Raw genomic sequence first — 12,085 nt, 5'->3', positions numbered from 1 at the left:
GCACTCGCCCTCTCGCTCGTGCCGAGCACTGCCCCGCCTGAAACATTCTCCGTTATGTTCCCAGAGAGTTTAGCGTTCATACAGGGATCGATATCTTAAAGAGAGAGCCCTTGCCGATAACGTCTGGCAGTTCACCAGCATTGATTTAAACGCGAGCCTGAGTGCTGCTGATGAGACGCTGTATGTGGAGACCGGCCCAGCCTGAAAAAAAAATCTGCTGTGTGATTGTATGTTTCACTTCTTTCATAGCCAAGCGTGCTAATCGGAGGTCTCTGCTGACGAGACACTCGTGTGCGGAAACTGGTCCAGAGTGTTGCTTGTCTTGCATCAAAGCTGCTGAGATTATGCACGACCAAAAAAGCCGTGGGGCGGATAGGTTGTGTCCAGAATGTTTTTTTGTTGTATGTTGAGAAGATAAAAGATTTCGATTTAAAGCTTTCGTGACTGCAATGATTCATCTTCTTTGGTTCTTTCGGTAAAGTCACGTAGAATGAGAATAAAATAATAAATTGATAAAATAAAATAACACAATAATATTCTCACGACGTTTCGGCCACAACACAAGCGGCCTTCATCAGGTGAAGGGGGCGAGACTGTCTGGTAGAACCAAAGAAGAAGATCAAAGATGTGTAAAGGTGACACATTGTCAACTTATATATTTCCTTCTTATAATTATTTTTTTGAATAGCATGTCACGCTTAAATATCACTAAATGATAATGAATTACTATTTTAATTATTATGATCTGTCTAATTACTACTGCAGTATTAGTACTCCATCAACATTTGTCAAATATCTCTTAATTCATTAGTTAGGTGTCCATGTATACGTTTGTATGGGTGTGATGTTCGGTGTATACTGTATAAGCTATAGATTTAAAATGATTGTGCATGTGCCCTTACGTGTTTGGTTTGTGTGTGCGTGTGCACCCAGCGAGCCGAGTTCAATTTCCGCTTATGGCCAACACCACTGACGATTATATGAACCAGTCCTGAGCCGCCCCTAGTTTGACTCAGCCTCAAATCAGTACTTGGCGCTTCGGGATTCTAACAAAACGTGGGCACTTGCAGAGCGCATAAATATTATGGTACTGTATCGCTTGAACCTCACGATATATTGTGATCTCTGCGTGATCCACCAACCCCATGAGACAAGGGCGCGAAACACGCCGCTTAATTACAAATGTCCCCAAACGCAGCCATGCTGCCGTCTCACCGCATTCGTCCACGCGTCCGCACGTGGAATTTTGAACCGTTTGGCGTGGGGGAGACCTCGGTGAGTTCGCGACCCGAAGTGAAACCGCACAACACCCATCGCATTTACATCGCCCTCCTCTTCCTTCTCTTTCCACAGGAGACCCTCACTGGCATTCCCCAAACCCTTCCACGACCATACCCCCCCGCCGCCACCACAATCACCAAAACCTTCACGAAGACACCACTTTTACCACCGTAACCACCACACCCTCCCAGCCCGCCACTCGTCAGAATCATCATCACCATCATCATCCATACACTCGCCAAATACACCCACACACGCACACATCACCATCGCCACCACCGCACTCGCCAAAACCACTCCCCCACTCCATAGGGCCACTCACCCCACCGTGCCCTTCCGTCTCTTTGTCAACAGATGCTTAATTTGCATCAGAATCCCATTTCGCATCCTTGGATGTTTGTACTGGGTTTTTTTATCCTCCTAAACCATTGGCCGCATTGACAAACAGATTACGTGTGGCTGCTCTGGGTCACAAGAACAGATGCTGGACATTCCGTTCACAAGACATTGTATTTTTTGTTGAGTCAAATTTTATTAAATAATGGCCTTTTACTCTGTCATCTTGTCTTCATCATTTACCGATCTTTCATTAAGACTGAAAATGCCATGTGTTTATTAGCGGAAAAAGTAACAACAATCATAACTATAATTTACTAAACAGATACATGCGCATCATTATGATCACGCATGGCTAACAGAACACCGTTGCTACCCGTGTGACCTCTTGCGACAGCATTGACACGAACTGCTCTTGCTCCCATTGCAGTGTCGCGAGCAATGTGTCCGCTCCACGGGGGACGTTCCGTGCACCACGGGGAGCATAGAAGGGGGAGCAGAGTGGAGTACAACAATGGATTTCTGCTCAGCTGCCCTCTGCTGTTGCTGCTGCTGTTCCGTGGTTGCTTCGTCCCCGGGCTGTGGCACAGGAGCGCTGCTCTCCCCTCTCTCTCTCCCCCCTCTCTCCTCTCTCTCCCCTCTCTCTCTCCCCCCTCTCTCTCCAGTGTTTCCCTGCCATGGCTCACCTCCCTCCCCCTCCATGTCCCTTTGTACCCTAATTTGGGTCTTTTTTTGTTTAAAGCATCTGGAGATCACATTGGATTTCATTGAGATGCGTCAGAAATTATAATTATTCTTGTTGGAGGTGGTGGTATGTCGAGTTTGACATCTTGCAGCGGCGTGGGGCTAACACGTCACCATCATTATCGTCATAATCATCAGAAGCGAGTAGATCACGAAGGTGCACGTTGCATCAACACGAGTGGTGCCATGATGTCGACGGTCAAGATCCGACTCCTTTGCCTGGATGGATGCCGCCGAGTATGGTAACGGAGCGCAGCAACACACTTAGGGATGTGATCGCAGCCCAGGTTCCCCGCGCTTTGAGCGCGAGGCATCGACGTTGGGTTGACTTGATCCTCTCCCGGCGCCAGTGACCCCTTGAGTGGGGAAGTCAATCGAGGAGCGAAGATGTTGCCACACAAAGGGAGATGGAAGCATTTGGGTTACACTGATAAATTGGAGACCCTTAAATCATGTTGTCATCATCATCATCATGAGTTAGCCATCACTCATGAAATCTGGATAAAGGCCTCTCTCAATTCATCGTGTAGCTGCACATGAGCTAATTTTCATCGCTCCCTCTCCTACTTTCTCTGATACTCCGTTGCTCGTCTCGACCATCGATCACCGTCCCATCCAAGCCCCCCCCCCGCCACGTACTGTTCGTTACACGTGCATGCCTCCTAATCCATGGAACTTGCTGATATTGTCAAGGAGCACAAACCATTATGCGAACTCCGGTCATCCTCGCAGCAACGGCTGTTGGCTGGCCATCGAAAAAAAGCCGTCACCGAATCGCGCGCTTTCAGACGCATTTCCGATTTTAGGAAGCCACTGGAGCTCAATCTAGATTGGAAACTAGTTTCTTTAGAACTGTTTCTTGTGTTTATTTTGTGGTCCTTCTCCCGCACTTCCAATAAGCACGGTTGGCTACGTAGGGTGCGAAAGAAGTTCAACATACATATAGTACATACATGTACATGCAAATCACTACTGGCCCATGATTAAGTAAAATTGACATATGCAGAGTTACATTTAATATTTTCCATATCGCTGGGAACTGGAGTTGGACTTGTAGATTCATACTGAATGTAGTGTACCGGGTACGAATTTTTTCCGGGTCGCCGACCCGTAAACTTGTTAAACATTAAGCCCCTGGCTCTATGCATAGACATAATAATAAGTGTTTGACGCAGGGAATTTAAGTTACATGTAATCCACGAACTACATACAGTTTGCACACACTCCAACGTCTGAATGTTTGAGCAAGCACTGCCATTGGCTAAGCAATTGGCCCGCCACAGCCAATCAGATCGCAGTGGCTCCAAAATAGAAAGATGGCGGCTCTGAACGTGTGAAGCACGTGGTTCGGCCTTCGAAGACAAAGGTAAGGATCCCCCGTGCAGCCGGCACTACGCACGAGGAGTTGATGTGGGCCAACGCCATGCCTGGCCGTCTTTGTCTCCCCAGTGCTTAGTGTGTGCACCCCGGACCAGGCCCAGTACTTCAGGCCGAGTCAATGTAGGAGAGGCCCAGGGCCGTGATGATTGAGACTGTATAGTCTGCACGTGGTACAGTACGTGTGTATTTCTCCGCCACGGATAGATGGGCTAGAATGTTTAGAGCCGCTTAATAGATTGTTGGGGGAGGGGGGGGGTGAGAATTCTCAAAGTTGTAATGCATTGGACAGTTTGGTACTTACGACACTTTACTTGATCCACTGCTGGATGATGGCCTCCCCATACCGTGTCGTGCAAGGTCGGTTTATTTGTACGCACTGAAGTTGTAGGGGTTAGGAACGCTTGAGATGTCACTCGCCACTGATGTTCGCCGTGGCCGAGAATCAACACTCGGGCCCGCCCAGGGTTTGCAGTGCGGTGAGCCAACCACTGCGCCACCACTCCTCTTACCACTTGCACAAGAAGTGGTCAGCAACCCGCGGCTCCTGAACCCGCACGCGGCTCTATGGTTGCCCCCCCCCCCATCCATTGCGGGCAGCAGTTTAAAAACAAATCTTGAACGTAATTAAAGAAATAATTGATTAATTATGGTAGGGAATGGGTCACTATGGAATGTACTCTTGACAACAAAAAATCATAGGCGGAGTTTGCCGGGGGGGCAACGCCCCTACCAAGTTGGACACTTTTTATTTACCTTCTTTGGTTCTTTCGGTAAAGTCACGTAGAATGAGAATAAAATAATAAATTGATTAATAATAAATTGTAAAAAAACGTATTGTTGAATAATAACAAAGGGGGTGGGGGGGGATCAACTAAAGAGACGCAGTTTAATAATCCATCACCTATTTTATTTCAGTCTGAATGTGTGGCGTCATCTGCCGCATATCTGCTGCTGCTGCGTTTGTGTACAAGTAGCTCTGCGTGCGGTGTCGCTCTCGAACTATTACGGTCAAGGACAAAAAAAAACAACCAAAAACGGCCCTTCTTCTTTGTAAAGGTTGGACTTGCCCAACACTAATCACCCCGCTACGATTCGGACGCATTCCGCTGTGACCCCCCCCCCTCCGTATCTTGCGTGGTGATTTCCAATCGGCGCTTCCTTCTCCACTTCACACAAGCACACAAACAAAAACGTCGGGCTGTAATCGCGTATTTTTGTTCTCTCTCAAATGTCTCCAGCCACTCGGCACTTAATTAACTTACGTGGCCTTTACACGGGGATCAATGAGCAACCAAGGGAGAATGCGGCGCGTACTTAATGAACACAGTCGGGTTTATACTGGATACAGTTTTTTTATATATAAACTGAAGATATTTTAAATCGAGGCATAAGAGTCCACTGTGCGATCGGGACTCAAACACGGGTCACCAGGTTCATAATGGTAACACAGTAAAACCTTGGATTGCGAGTAACTTGGTCTGCGAGTGTTTTGCAAGACGAGCAAAATTTTGAAATAAATATTAATTTGATAAACGAGCGATGTCTTGCAATACGAGTAGTAGTACGTATACGCTTTGTACTGCCGAGCGTCACGTAATCACAACTGATATACGAGTGCTTTGGGTTACAAACACGTTTCCGGAACGAATTATGCTCGCAATCCAAGGTTTTACTGTAATCTTTTAGATATAGCGTCATTCATGCATTCGCATGCTTTCATAGAACAGCGTGCTAACCACTACGCCACCACACCGCTATATATATGAAATAATCATCAGTGACACATTTTGTTATTGTCACTACTGCCAGGAATTATTTGTTATCATTGGCAGTGTGTAATGGCGTACGGATTCACTGATTAATGTACATTCGTAATATCACGACAGTGCATACAAATGCATTTGTAAAACACAATCTGAAAACAATTTTATATATGTTGTATGTAATGGGTTCACGTCATCCCTGGCACCACTGTGGGCCGTTACAACCACTACGATTTACTTTTCGAATCAAATCGTGATGACGAATTCCCCTACAATTTGAGGGCCCTGTTAGGGGAGCGGAAGGAGGGGGTTGGGGGCAGTTTGCCCCAGGCCTAAGATCTTTGGGGGGAGGGGGGGTCCCACAAAAAATGGGCAGAATGCACCCTAGAAAGGGCAGTGGGGGGGGGGCTCTGAGGGGGCTCGATCTTGCATTTTGCCCCGGGCCTCCCAAAATCTTTCTGGGTGGCCCTGGGCCAATTCATGGAATCGCTTGGGTGGGAAGGGGAGGTGATAATAGTGGCTGAACTCTCTCACCCCTTGTTCAATATGCAAGTGTACCTACAGGGTGGGCCAGATGACGTGTGACCCCAAATTAAATGACCCCTAACACATTTTTTTCCTCCTGTGCATATTTTCTGTTTTAAATAAGCCTGACTTAATATTTTTTGGAAGTTTTAGATAATTATATGGAGGTCACAAGACATCTGGACCACCCTGTTGACAGGAACGTGTCCACCTTTATGAGTGCAGTCTTATTCAGGGACAAATACACAAATACACAGCTGTTAGGGCAGCTGTTGATTGCCACTTCACGTCTTTCAAATGAAACCACCACAAGCGCGTGGCAAAGCGAGCTAAATTCTGTATTCTCTTCCCACAAGTGTCAGCAATTTCTCTAAGAATGAATTTTAATATATTTCTTTACAGCCCTTTCGTCATTCCACTGCTGAACGAGGGCCTCCCTACGCCGTGCCGGTTATTGGCCGTACTTGACCGCGCCGGGCAGTGCAGGTTTGCGAAATGGGGACGGCCCAGCGATTGATTTGAATAGCGCTCCCCGCCGATGTTTTCCGTGGCTGGGTAACCAAACTCAGGTCGACAGCTTTGCAGCGCAGCAGTGCGTTAACCACTGCGCCTCCGCACCTCCTATTTTGCTGTTGTTGGAAATGATGATTGTTACGTAAAAACCCTGTTTTATCACGAACCAAAGCGGTTGTCCCACAATTTTGACGCCGGTTTTTTTCCCCTCAATTCTGTTTCTCCTCCTTGCTTGGAGGGGTTTTATTTTTGTTTTCCTCTTCTGCTCGCCTATGGCCAACGCTCAACAATCGCGAGTTATTTTCTGTGTTGAGAGCAACGATGTTTACTCCGGATTCTGTCAGCCCCCCCCCCCCCCCCCCGGTCGGGCGAGTGGGCGGGCATGGCAAACAGCTCGTTACGTCAACGGCTGTTGTCCCCGTCACAAGAAGAGGGACGCGTTGAGAAGAGATGGCCACTTAAGAAGCAAAAAAACAACTGGAGTTTTTATTTAGGCGGGACGCCGGATGGAGGACGGTGTCAAATTATCAATTTATTTTGGAAGCCGATGAGACAGCGGGATAAGAAGAGAAGATCTGGAGGAGCCCAAAGGATGGAAGCGGCTTTTATTTGTGCACATGATGGCAGCAGAAATACATTCAGGAGCCAAATGCCAATGTCGAGGCCTGCTGCGGGCCACGAGGGGAGGGCTTCAGGAGATAATTTGTGGAGTTTTGCTGTTCCTCCTCCTCCTCTGTTGAAGGAGCACAGACTACATTGGGTTTATTGTGCGGTCCGTAGCAGTTGGTGGTAAGAAATCACGAAGGCTGGGAGACATTGCCCAGCAGTGGGATGTGAATGGTGAAGAGAGAAGAGAATGTCTGGACCCACTGGGGCCTGTTACGGTGCGACCGCCTGGAGCACAGCATGCACAGCATAATTTGCATGTCAAGAGGACACATCAATTATCCTAGGTTTTAAACATTGCAGTGGATATGGTGGCCTCTAGTGCTTGCAGGGATCGCAGGAACCCATTGTCTGCGAGTCTAACACGGCGTCTCTTACACATGTAATTTGACATTTGCGTCGCGATCTTTAAAAACAAATCCATATATGCCCGTGAAGCGGTGTATCGTCATCAATAATGCCTCTCCCCCCCCCCCCGCCTAGGGAACTGCCCCACAGCTAGAGATGAGGCAGCTAACGGCTCAGGAAGTGGGTGCTCACTGGGAGCTGTTGCTCGCTGCCCGGGGTTGTCAAGCTCAAACACGCGGCCTGACCTTGTGGAGCCAGGGCAAGTTCCTGAGGCTCTTGTGCCACGTGGGGTTTTAGTTTTTACGTGACAGTTGAGTGGTTGAGACTCAACGGCGTTGCTTTAATTGGTTAACAAACCAATGAATAGCAAGCACGGCTAATTCACCATCATCTCGGTTATCGTGGAAACGAATGACGAAACGTGCAGCGGACACCTACGGCCTACCTGCCCACGGATTGTGACGATAGTGATGATGATAGTCACCGTCAGCCACGATCAATCAACCGCTGAACGAGGGCTCTCTGCCAAAAAGCCATCACCATCGAGCACAGTCCTGCCACGGGCTCGTTGTACGCGAGTCCTTGCCGAAGGCTGACTGGCTGAGCCAGAGTGGAGGGACTTGCCTTCCGCATCTTTCTCATGTATTTATTTATTTTCGCGGCGCTGCGACGTGTAATCTGCCTCGGGCCCGCCTTCAATAATTTCTCAGGGCGCTGCGAGCTCCTGTTCGTCTGGGCTCGGCACAGCGGGTGGGCGGGATCGCTCTCTGAACTATGGTCTGCCACGTGGAATGATATTCCGTTACTCTTTTTGCTTTCATCAGCTCTGCGGGGAAGAGCACTCGCTAAGAAGGTCGCGGTAAATGCGGGGAAGGCGACAGATGCATCATCCTCTTGATTGCATCGCCGCTCTGCCCCGCGTGCTGGCATTTTTGTTGCTGTTGCTGACGTCATTTGTTAATGCTAGCGGGGAGCGGTGGCGCAGCGATTGGTGCACTGTGCTACACACCCGACTCAGCCTCAAATGAGCACCTGGTGCAATATGTGGAAACTTCGCCACTCGGGAGACAAAGGCGGCCGGGCGTGGTGCTGGTTCCCCAACCCTGCTCGCAAACAGCACTTTCTCCAGCGGTCCGTTAAGGCGACACGGGGGATCTTTGTCTTTGATCCTGTTGAATGCTTTATAAAGGATGCAAGATTTCCTGAAGCCCCCCCCAACTTCCCTCCCCGCAACATGCGACTGATTGGCCGTCACGGCGTTTCTCTTAAATTGCTCTCAGTCGTTCACGCCCGCTCACCGGTGCACGCTCTGGCATCGTAAGCGAATTCACCGATCACGTCGCCGCACCTGTGCCGCCGGAGCGACGAGGAACCTCGACCTCCTTCGAAATTCCTCCGGTCGGCTGAATGTCGCGGCCAGTCGGCGTGTACGTGTCATCTTTCTGTGCATTTGTGGCTTTGGTAACCTGGGTGGGTGGGTGGGGGGGGGCGGGGGGGCGGGGTGGGGGGCAGGCAGTGGGTGGGGGGGGGGTCCCCGCTGGGGAGGTGGGGAGGCACGGGAGCCCAGTGGTCTTAAATGAGTTCGGGGCTGCCATTACCTAACGGATTGAGAACCGCTGCCTTAGCGCCTTGCGCACGGAGATGTCCCCGCGGGGGTGCCGTGAGCGGCGCTGTCAAGAGGCACGGTGTCGCTCCGTGTTGGTGAAGCGTTGCACCGGGTCCCTCGAGCGGAGAACGGTGGCCGGGAGAGAGGACGGTTATTTATTTATTTAGCTTATCGAGGCAGCTGCCTGACGATGGGAGCACAGCTACCTCACTCCAGCTCCATCCCTACCGACCGTCTGTGCACGACCCTCGGGACCACAGACACCTGTGCAGGCGGTGAAAGCTGTCCGGAGATGAGAGGCAATGGAACGCACCGTGCATGTGTGAGTGCGTGTGTGAGTGTGTGCGTGTATGTATGTTCATAGGTGCTTGCTAACAGCACTTGCCCCTACAAAGTGGGGAGCGGTAGTGTAGTGGTTAGAACACTGCAATACGAATCAGGCTACCTGAGTTAAATCCCCAGCCGTGGCCAACACCAGTGGTTCGTTCGTTTCTCAATCTGCTTGTCATGGTGAGGGTCGCGGCGGCAGCATGTTGAGTAGGGTGGTGCAGACATCCCTTTCCCTGACGGCAGACTCTAGCTCTTCCTGGGGAATTCCCAGGTGTTCCCGGGCCAGCTGAGCGACATCGTTCCACCAGCATGTCCTGGGCTGACCCCGTGGTGTTCGCCCAGTGGGATATGCCCGGTAGAGTTCCAGGGGCAGTCTATTGGGGGGTATCCTTACCAGGTGCCCGAACCACCTTAACTGGCTCCTCTCGATCTGGAGGATCAGCGGCTCGACTCTGAGGCTTACTCTCCCGATCACGGAGAGTGAGCTTGGCAACCCTGCGGAGAAACCTCATTGCGGCCCCTTGTACCCATGATCTCATCCTTACAGGCCATTACCCGATTCTCATGACCATCGGTGACGGTGGGAATGTAGATCGACCTGTAAACCGAGAGCTTTGTTTGAGAACTCAGCTCCCGCTTCACTACCATGGAACGGTGCAGCATCTGCAATACTGCGGACGCCGCACCGATCCGCCGGCCAATCTCCCGCTCCCACTTACCATCACTTGCGAAAGAGACCCCGAGGTACTTTAATTCCTCCACTAAGGGCAGCTGTTCCCCCCTCACCTGGACAGCACAATCCACCGTCTCCTGGGAGTGAACCATGACGTCAGATTTGGAGGTGCTGATCCTCATCCCAGATGCTTCGCACTCGGCATCAAACCGTTCAAGTGCATGCTGGAGATCACGGACTGACGAGGCGAAGAGGACAACGTCATCTCCAATAAAGCAGCGACGCCACCTCCATGCACCATTTTGGATACTCTCCATACCTCGGCTGCGCCTTGATATCCTGTCGATGAAAATCACAAACAGGAGTGCAGACAATAAGCACCCTTGGTGGAGTCCAACACCCACAGTGAACGACTTTAAGTTAACACCAAGAATACAGACACAGCTCACACTCCGGAGGTAGCTGTGGGCTCATCAGCTCGAACCACTGGAGGGACAAAAGCATGGTGCTTCTGACACCTCCCCCTTGATAGTATCGCGGTTAGCGCACTGCACTACGAACCCGGTAACCCAAGTTCCATTCCCGCTCACGGCCAACACCAGTGACGCTTATCTGAACCGGTCCTGGGCCTCCCCTAGGTCCACTCAGCCTCGAATGAGTACCTGGTGAGATGTGTAAACATCGCCACTGGGGAGACAAAGGCGGCCGGGCGTAGTGTTGGCCACCCACCCCCTTGTGTTCCGTGCCGGCCTTTATAGGTGCTCGCAAACAGCACTTGCCCCTACAGCCTGTTAAGGCTATACGGGGGATCTTTGTGTATGTATGTTCATAGGTGCTTGCTAACAGCACTTGCCCCTACAGTCTGTTAAGGCTGTACAGGGGATCTTTGTGTTTGTATGTATGTTGAACTTTCTTCGCACCGTACAGAGCCCAACGTGCTTATCGAGTTCGATTCCCGCTCATGGCCACCACCGGTGACAATTATCTGAACCAGTCCCGGGCCTTTCCTAGGTCGACTCAAGCTCAAATGAGTACCTGGTGCGGTGTGTAAACATCGGCACCAGGGAGACAAAGGCTGCCGGGCGTGGTGCTTGCCTCCCACCTTCACAGTACCCCCTCGTGTGCAGTGCCGGCCTTCATAGGTGCTCGCTGACAGAACTTTCCCCGCCAGTCTGTTAAGGCTATACAGGTGATCTTTGTCTTTGCGTGTGAGAGTGGCGATGTGAGATTGATGATGTTTAAACATAGGGAGGCAAAGGCGGCCCGGCGTGGTACTGGTCACCCACCGCCTCGGGTGGCGTGCCAGCTTTCCTAGGTGCTGCTTTATAACAGCACTTGCCCCAGCAGTCCATGAAGGCTATACAGGGGATCTTTATCTTTGTTGCGATGAGGAATTGTTTCCTAAACGATTGCAGAAGAGAACAAAATTGACAAGCATTGATGAACTGCTACCAAATAAGATTTAAAAATAGACTATGTCAATATAAATGTTTACCTTTAAAAAAATATTATTTAATTACAGTTCGTGAATGTGTTTACTGTTGGTATGTGCACTAATGATGCTGGCGGCATAAATGATTATCACCGCGTGACCGCTGTACATATTAATCATGCAGTGAAGGTGATACAATTGATCATCATGCTCTGCATCGTTCTGTATTCAAGGTGAAATATAAGGTTTAATTTCATGCGCGTATTCTGAATTCTTGTGACCTTTGAAAAAAATATGAGCATCGTATTACATTGTCTTCTTTTGCTCAAATCTCTGCAGGCAGGCAGGCGGGCAGCTTATGGAAAGAGGTGTCTGCGAAGGGGTTAAACCAGCTCTCCGATGTGTGTTCGTGTCGTTCTGAATGAATTCTGACGTTTCTAAACGACCCACGCACTGGGAGCTTCTTCAGGTCAACGTGCTGGCACCTT

At 50.0% G+C, this 12,085-nt stretch overlaps 1 protein-coding gene across 3 annotated transcripts in view; it reads left to right on the top strand.

Annotated features, from left to right (window-relative positions):
* Window positions 1–37: 37 nt before the first annotated feature.
* The window catches only part of DIO3 (iodothyronine deiodinase 3), a 31,978-nt gene continuing 19,930 nt past the window's right edge, over window positions 38–12,085 (top strand). For all 3 annotated transcript variants that reach the window (XR_012945845.1, XM_076071359.1, XM_076071358.1), the window contains exon 1: window positions 38–3,727. The gene's annotated coding sequence lies outside the window, so the exon portion shown is untranslated. The remainder of the gene's footprint in view (window positions 3,728–12,085) is intronic.

Source organism: Petromyzon marinus, chromosome 33, assembly GCF_048934315.1.
Source record: "Petromyzon marinus isolate PM22_M1 ecotype Great Lakes invasive population chromosome 33, UKy_Petmar_22M1.pri1.0, whole genome shotgun sequence".
NCBI lineage: Eukaryota > Metazoa > Chordata > Hyperoartia > Petromyzontiformes > Petromyzontidae > Petromyzon > Petromyzon marinus.
This window is presented reverse-complemented; position numbering and strand designations above follow the sequence as displayed.